The following is a 9,269-nucleotide window of genomic DNA, read 5'->3' on the forward strand; positions in this document are numbered from 1 at the left end:
ACTTGCCCACACACGACCAGACTTTCCGGCGGGCTATGTCCGCCCGTCTTTCCGACGGACTTCCGCCGGAGTTACGGCGGACTTTCAGAATGAACGGACTTGCCCACACACGGACAGGTCCGTTCATTTTGAACGTGACTCAGGTACGACGGGACTAGAAAAGGAAGTCAATCTTGCCGCTTTTATTGGCGAGATTGACACCTTGCGAGCCCCGTCGCGGGTCATCCCAGGCCCTTAGGTCTGGTATGGGTTATAAAGGGAACCCCCTACGCCGAAAAAAACGGCGTGGGGTCCCCCCTAAAATCCATACCAGACCCCGATCCGAGCATGCAGCCCGGCTGGTCAGGAAAGGGGGTGGGGACAAGCGAGCGCCCCCCCTCCTGAACCGTACCAGGCTGCATGCCCTCAACATGGGGGGGTGCTTTGGGGGAGGGGGGGCCCTGTGGGTCCCCCCACCCCAAAGCACCTTGTCCCATGATGAGGACAAGGGCCTCTTCCCGACAACCCTAGCCGTTGGTTGTCAGGGTCTGCGGGCGGGGGGCTTATCGGAATCCGGGAGCCCCCTATAATAAGAGGGCCCCCAGATCCCGGCCCCCCACCCTATGTGAATGAGTATGGGGTACATGGTACCCCTACCCATTCACCTAGGGAAAAAGCGTCAATAATAAAACACACTACACAAGTTTTTAAAATAATTTATTAAACAGCTCCGGGGGGGTCTTCCTCCGGCTTCGGGGGTCCCTCCAGTTCCTCTTCTCCCGGCGTCCGGTTGGTTCTTCTCCGCTCCCTCCGGCCTTTTCTCCCGGTGTTCCAGTTCTTCAGCCGGCTCCTCCACTGTCTTCAGGCCACTCTTTTGCCAGCGGAGGTCCGGACTTCTGGGCTTCTTGTCTTCTTCCCTCTTCTCTTCTCCAGATGTTGACACGACGCTCTCTCCGGCTGGACTGCTCTCTGAGGGCTCCGTTGTGACTTATATAGTTGGAGACCCCGCCCCCTTATGATGTCACAGTCCCTGGGCATGCTGGGACTGTGACGTTTTAGGGGTCACCGGGTGATGTTGACCACGCCGAAGAACTGGAACACCAGGAGAAGAGGCCAGAGGGAGCGGAGAAGAACCAACCGGACGCCGGGAGAAGAGGAACTGGAGGGACCCCCGAAGCCGGAAGAAGACCCCCGAAGCCGAAGGAAGACCCCCGAAGCCGGAGGAAGACCCCCCCGGAGCTGTTTAATAAATTATTTTAAAAACTTGTGTAGTGTGTTTTATTATTGACGCTTTTTCCCTAGGTGAATGGGTAGGGGTACCATGTACCCCATACTCATTCACATAGGGTGGGGGGCCGGGATCTGGGGGCCCTCTTATTATAGGGGCTCCCGGATTCCGATAAGCCCCCCGCCCGCAGACCCCGACAACCAATGGCCAGGGTTGTCGGGAAGAGGCCCTTGTCCTCATCAACATGGGGACAAGGTGCTCCCCCAAAGCACGCCCCCATGTTGAGGGCATGCGGCTTGGTACGGTTCAGGAGGGGGGGGGGTGCTCGCTCGTCCCCACCCCCTTTCCTGACCAGGCTGCGTGCTCGGATCGGGGTCTAGTATGGATTTTAGGGGGGACCCCACGCCGTTTTTCTTCGGCGTAGGGGGTTCCCTTTATAACCCATACCAGACCTAAGGGCCTGGGATGACCCGCGACGGGGCTCGCAAGGTGTCAATCTCACCGATAAAAGCGGCAAGATTGACTTCCTTTTCTAGTCCCGTCGTACCTGAGTCACATTTAAAATGAACGGACTTGTCCGTGTGTGGGCAAGTCCGTTCATTCTGAAAGTCCGCCGTAACTACGGCGGAAGTCCGTCGGAAAGACGGGCGGACATAGCCCGCCGGAAAGTCCGGTCGTGTGTGGGCAAGTCCGTCCGTTATAAATTGGATTTTAGGGGGGACCCCATGACGTTTTTTCGGCGTAGGGGGTTCCCTTTATAATCCATACCAGACCTAAGGGCCTGGTATGCCCCGCGCTCGCCACAATAGGAAAATTTGTTTTTCCTATTGCAGCGAGCGCGAAATGCAATACCCTGCCCTTCCGTCGTATCTGGTCCGTTTGACCAGTATACAGACGAGCGGGCTTTCCGTCAGACCAGCACACAGATGAGCGGACTTTCCGCCAGAAACTGAGTCCGACGGAAAGATTTAAAACATGTTTCAAATCTAGGTCCGGCGGGCTTTTGGGAAAAAGTCGGCCAGAAAAGTCCGCCGGAGCCTACACACGGTCGGATTGTGGACCAAGTATGCCGGAAAGTCCGCTCGTGTGTACGCGGCATAAGATAGACACCCACGCACCAAAGGACTAGTGAGTACAAACCTGAGAGCAGGATCTAGGTGAATCCTGTTCGGTAACCCCCCCAGTTGCACTGAGACTGATGTTCACCTGACCTGGAACATAGCTTTGATGCCCCAGTGCTGTCCATTTCCCAAGTACTGTTGCTAAGGGACTTTTCAAGAGGAAGTAGCTGCTCAGCTGTTCAACGTTCTGGAGTATACCACAGCTCTGGAATATGCAGTTAATTTTTGGGCACCAATTCTCAAAAAGGGTATCTGGGAACTAGAGAAAGCACAGAGAAGGGCAACCAAACTGATAAGAGGCATGAAGGAGCTCAGCTATGAGGAAAGATTGGAGGAAATTAATTTATTCTCTCTTGAGAAGAGGAGATCAACATGTACAAATACATAAGTGTTCCATATAGTGAACTTGGTGTTGAGTTATTCACTTTTAGGTCATCACAGAGGACAAGAGGGCACTCTTTACTTATGGAGGAAAAGAGATTTAATCTCCAAATGTGGAAAGGTTTCTTCACAGTAAGAGCTGTGAAAATGTGGAATAGACTTCCTCCAGAGGTGGTTCTGGCCAGCTCAGTAGATTGCTTTAAAAAAAGGCCTGGATTATTTCCTAAATGTACATAGTATAACTGGGTACTAACATTTATAGATAATGTTGATCCAGGTAAAATCCGATGCCTCTCGAGGGATCAGGAAGGAATTTTTTCCCCACTGTAGTTAATTGGATCATGCTTTGCTGGGGTTTTTCGCCTTCCTCTGGATCAACTGTGGGTATAGGATTGGGTATATGGGATTGTATGGTTGTTTTTTTTTATACTGGCTGAACTAGATGGACGTGTGTCTTTTTTTAACCTGACTAACTATGAAACTATACCCTAACCAAGTTACACATCATAACATTCAGAAAAGCAACCCCCAGACTACTTATTGAGCCAGAAGTGTGGATGCCACTGTGTGCCTGGCTGCTCTTACACTATGGGAAAAAAGCAGACCTGGGACAAGATAGCCGGACCAGCCAGAGGGTCTTTGCTGCACAAATATTTAATATATATAATGTGAGAGTGATACTGGGAAGGGGAATTGGAACCTATGAAAATGTCTATGCATTGTGTCATAAACTGGGGTTCAAGCAATTTCACCCACTATGTCTATGGGACAAATGTACAGCTCTACCTTGTAATTACTATATGGTAACATGTATTGTCACATATTTTTTTAGTGGCAAGCCCACTGAACGCTACACATGCAAGCAAATGGGGAAGAGCTGCAATTGTCCCGCAAGCAGGTGCAATGCACATGGTTGCAGCATGTTTGTCATCAAAAATGGAGTCAAAACAGGCAGTGAGGAGGCATTGCATTGATTCTTTACCACCTTTTCAGTAGCCTCTAAAGCACAATTCAAACATTGACTGGGCTTGAGCGGAAAGGGAAATTTAGGCGCACGTCTAAATATACCCTAAATGGACCACATGTTAAATATTTATAGTAGTGAATTGTTTGATATGCATTACAATAGTGCTACTATTGATAGATGTAATATAGTGATGTTAATGCCTCATTCTGAAACACGTTGAAAGAATAATAAAGACATTACCCAGTGTCTCGTAGATGTAATATCTTAGTGATGTTAATGCCTCATTCTGAAACACGTTGAAAGAATAATAAACACATTACCCAGCGTCTGCAAGGTACATGCCATGCTCAAGATATAATAATTAGTCACCCTAGATTATTGGATGTGGTTACAGACAGAAGACTTTAGTAATTATAGTCCTGGGTTTAAAGTCCATGCCCAGCCAATTTTTTTTCAAGTTTTGGATAAAGTTGGATAGGGTAAAGCGACAGAAGACTATCTCATTGCATAGTTAGCATACTTAGCATATTTGACACCCAGAGTGGATCATTTTTGTAACATCCCCTACTCTATAATGGGAAATAATTTTTAGTAATAATCTTGAAATTAAAGTAATAATGGACAGAATGGAAAAGCAAGACGGTGACAATTGTCTACATTGGTGGTCAGGGTAGTGCCCCTTAGATTAGTGGCTAATGTAGTGTCCCTCTTAGATGGGTGATCAGTGTAGTGACCCCTTAGATTAGTGGCCACTGTAGTGCTCGTTTAGATTTGTGAGCAGTGTGTTGCCCCCTTAAATTAGTGGCCATTGTAGTGCCCCCTTAGATTCGTGGCAAGTGTAGTGCCCCCTTAGATTGGTGATCATTGTAATGCCCCTTTAGATTGGGGATTAGTGTAGTGCCCTCTTAGATTATTGGCCAATGTAGTGCCCCCTTAGATTGGTGATCAGTGTAGTGCCCCTTTAGATTGGGGTTGAGTGTAGTGCTCCCTTAAATTATTGGCCTGTGTAGTGCCCCTTTAGATTGGTGATCATTGTAGTGCCCTTTTAGATTAGTGGCCAGTGTAGTGTATATTTAGATTTGTGATCAGTGTAGTGCCCCCTTTGATTAGTAGCCAGTGTATTGCCCCGTAGATTAGTGGTCATGGTAGTGTCCCCCTAGATTAGTGGTCATTGTAGTTCCCCCTTAGATTAGTGGCCAGTGTAGTGCCCCTTTAGATTGGTGGCCAGTGTAGTGCCCCTTTAGATTGGTAAACACCAGTATAGTGCCCCTTTAGATAAGTGGCCATTGTAGTGTGCATTTACATTCATGATCAGTGTAGTGCCCCCTTAGAATAATAGCCAGTGTATTGCCACTGTTAGTTTAGTGGCCAGTGTAGTGCCCCTTAAGATTGGTGATCAGTAGAGTGCCCTTTTAGATTTGTGATCAGTGTAGTGCCCCTTTAGATTGGTGATCAGTGTAGGGCCCCCTTAGATTGGTGATCAGTGTAGGGCCCCCTTAGATTAGTGGCCAGTGGGTAAAGGGCTCCCTTTGGCGGTCAGTAGGAGAAAGACCACCTTATATTGTGGTCAATGGGACAACAAAAAAAAAAAAATATTGGTGTCACTAGTGATATACCTGAGAGATAGGATAATCTTGCCCTGTTGGCTTACTAAGCAACCCACTGTTGCTCACTACACAAGGAATCCTTAAAAACCTCTGAAGGAACCATGAGGTTCCAGGAAATCTTGGCTCTGAACACTGTTTACAACTACTCAACTTATGTCGGAATAAAATACATTTTTTCACCAATAGAGGGAGTGCTTTGCAAATAAAGTTTCGAAAGAAGGTGTGCTGTTCTTGTTAAAGTGGTTGTATACTCTTTTTTTTTTTTCACCTACAGGTAGGCCTATAATAAGGCTTACCTATAGGTAAAATAAATATCTCCTAAACCTGTACTATATTATTTATATATATATATATACATATATATATATATATTTTTTTTTTTTTTTTTGTGCGGGTATACAACCGCTTTAAATACGTGTCTCATTATTGCTAGAATTTGTGCAGTATTAACCAGTAGTGGTAAATAATGTAAAATTCATATTTTTATATAGTGAAATATTAACATACATATATGACTGAATATATGTTTATACCAATTGTTAAAAGAGTAACATTAAACAACGCAAACAAAAGTAGTTATAGTGAGCATTTACTAATAGAATATCTAGTAAGGTATGATAGCCCCATTACGATCAACTTAGTAGAAAATATTTTCTTGACTTCCTGCTAGCAAAAGGGTGCCTGAGTACTGAACGGACTCAATGGGCCCGTGACTGCAGTGGTGAAAAGTACAGAAGTGCGCATTGGTACAGTGGCTAGCAGCGAGCACAGAAGCAGACGTCAGTGCAGTGTCAAATGAAGTGGGGGTATGTGAGAGAAAAGGATGGGGTTAGGATTGCTGGTGAGAGTGGTGTTAGCATGCAGGTGTGGTGTGGGGTAAAGAGGATAGGGGCCAGCTGCAGCATTGGGGGTAGGGTGTGAAGGCATGGTGATGGAGCAGTTTCAGCCATGGCGGTAAAAAGGAGGCCAACTATATTGGTAGGGTTTGCAGGCACAGTGGTGAGTGGTACCTCTGCAAGTAGCTCCAGATCCTGGCAGCAGTCTCCCTGGCCAGCAGCAGAGATAATGGTGTGACCTGAAGCAAAAGCCAGGGAGTAGGGTGGTGGTGCGAGCTGATGGTCAGAAATGAGAAGGCCGTGTCCTACAGCAATACAATCTGCAGGAACTTTCCTGAGTCCTGCTGGGTATGGCTGTTGTGGATCCCGCTGGTCTACATTTAAATGCTGATACTACTGTGCATGTGCAATATTGTCTTTGGAAAAAGCCAAGATGGCACCAGTACCAGGCACATGTGTAGTAGCGATATGGCATTGAAAACACTGCACTACCCTTAGGCTCAGTTCACATATATGCGATTTGGATGTGTTTCTAACCGCATCCAATTCGCATAACATGTGCCTGGAGCGGTTTTCAATGAAGCTGGTTCACACATGTCCGAGGTGGCAGCGGTCCGTCCGTTGGAAATATTTAGAACGTGTTCTATTTCTAGGTCCGTCAGAATTTTTGAAAAAAAAAAGTCCGATGAGGCATACACACGATTGGAATAGATGATGAAAAGCTTCCATCGGCGTTTTTATGACGGACATTCCGCTCGTGTGTACGCGGCTTTTGTGATAGTGCTTCTGATCTCTTCTAACCTGCAGAAAACTCCACATATATCAGCAATCATCTACAAGAATAGGAAGTCTCCTGTCAACAACTTATTTGCAACTTATACATTTTACATGATCTGATGAAAAGAGTTGTAAATAAGTTATTAGTGACAGCAGACTTCCTGTACCAGGAGCTGATTACCGATATGTGTGTGGAATCTGTGGATGACTGCAGGTTAGAGGAGATCAGCAGCACTAAATTCAGGGTCCCGCTGCCTGCACATTTGCAGTGGGACCCCACAGACTTCTACTGGGTAATGGATAGTAGTATATGGAACTTACATCTCAAAATATCTACTGTACCAGCATCCCCAGAAAGAACATTCTGAAGAATTCTGAACACAACAGTATTTTAACAACTTCCTATTGGACACCATTAAGATATTACATTTACTTTGTTATAAGTAAATGTATAATATTTCTGATATATACAGTATCTTACAAAAGTGAGTACACCCCTCACATTTTTATAAATAATTTTATTATATCTTTTCATGTGATAACACTGAAGAAATGACACTTTGCTACAAGTAGTGAGTGTATAGCTTGTATAACAGTGTAAATTTGCTGTCCCCTCAAAATAACTCAACACACAGCCATTAATGTCTAAACCGCTGGCAACAAAAGTGAGTACACCCCTAAGTGAAAATGTCCAAATTGTGCCCAATTAGCCATTTTTCCTCCCTGGTGTCATGTGACTCGTTAGTGTTACAAGATCTCAGGTGTGAATGTGGAGCAGGTGTGTTAAATTTGGTGTTATAACTCTCACTCTCTCATACTGGTCACTGGAAGTTCAACATAGAACCTCATGGCAAAGAACTCTGAGGATCTGCAAAAAAGAATTATTCCCATACAAAAAGATAGCCTATTCTATAAGAAGATTTCCAAGACCCTGAAACTGAGCTGCAGCACGGTGGCCAAGACAGCAGTTTAACAGGACAGGTTCCACTCAGAACAGGCCTCGACCAAAGAAGTTGAGTGCATGTGCTCAGCGTCATATCCAGAGGTTGTCTTTGGGAAATAGACTTATGAGTGCTACCAGCATTGCTGCAGAGGTTGAAGGGGTGGGGGGGTCAGCCTGTCAGTGCTCAGACCATACACCACACACTGCATCAAATTGGTCTGCATGGCTGTCGTCCCAGAAGTAAGCCTCTTCTAAAGATGATGCACAAGAAAGCTTAAAGAAAAGAGCAGTACAGCGCATAAAATAAATAAAAACTAAAAGTCCAATATACACAAATTGCAGGCAAATTCCAGTGATTCATCCAGTGACTCAAGTGACAAGAGAAAATTGCAGGGTGACTGTGGTGACACACGTGGACCTCCACCTTCAATGATACTAGCCGCTCACCTCAATAGATGGACCCCTGAGTGAATCAGTCAGGTCAAAACAGCGGTTCCCTTACAGGGATAATACCAGGAGGAGATGTGTACACAGTGAGGCATCAACAGCAACAGCTTTCAATAACAGCTTCCAGTAACCAGCATACAGGCAGTATTCACATGTAAAAGATTAAAGAGAATCTAGTGCTCTCTGAATGATACTCAAAATATTTTAATAAGATATGCAGAATAACTCACATTACGATACACTGTGCCCCAGTGCGAGGGATAAGAGCATGGATGGAGTGGATGTCCCATACAGGATGGACAAGCGGAGCGCGGGTGACGTCACGATCGGAGCACGTACACAATGCCGTACGCGTTACGTCCCTCAAAGTGGGCGGGACTTCCTCAGCGGCGACGGCTGAGCGTGATAACACCCATTTAAATAAATGTCCGCTCCTCCCCAGCAACCAATGAGCTCCAATGTATACCCATCACTATGGTAACCAGGTCGAAGTGCTTCAAACCAGGAAGTGACTATGTCCGCTCCTCCCAGGTAACCAATAAGCTGGAATGTATACCCATCACTATAGTAACCAAGGTCGAAGCACTTCAAACCAGGAAGTCACTGTGTCCATAGAATAACCATGTAGACCTCGGACAAAGAGGCTAATTAATGAATAGCCTATAATTAATGTGCCAAGGAGAACATATCTCTAAAACTTTAGGCATATAAAGTAGTGAGATAAAATATGAATAAAAATTGTAGATAAATACAAAAAAATTATAATAAAATATAAAAACAACAACGGCGTATACCCCGCACCCGCTCATCATCCTGGGTCATCCAATACCATAATCAAAAAATACATATAAAATTAACACTTAAAATAAAAAGATTACAGAGAGCAGTTCCTAGCGATCAGAGATAAAGCAGTTAACATCAAACTCGACGTTCAAGCCCCCTGGAACAAGGACCTTAGTCTCGTGAATCCAATGAGATTCTCT

Source organism: Aquarana catesbeiana, linkage group LG04 (assembly GCF_042186555.1).
Source record: "Aquarana catesbeiana isolate 2022-GZ linkage group LG04, ASM4218655v1, whole genome shotgun sequence".
NCBI lineage: Eukaryota > Metazoa > Chordata > Amphibia > Anura > Ranidae > Aquarana > Aquarana catesbeiana.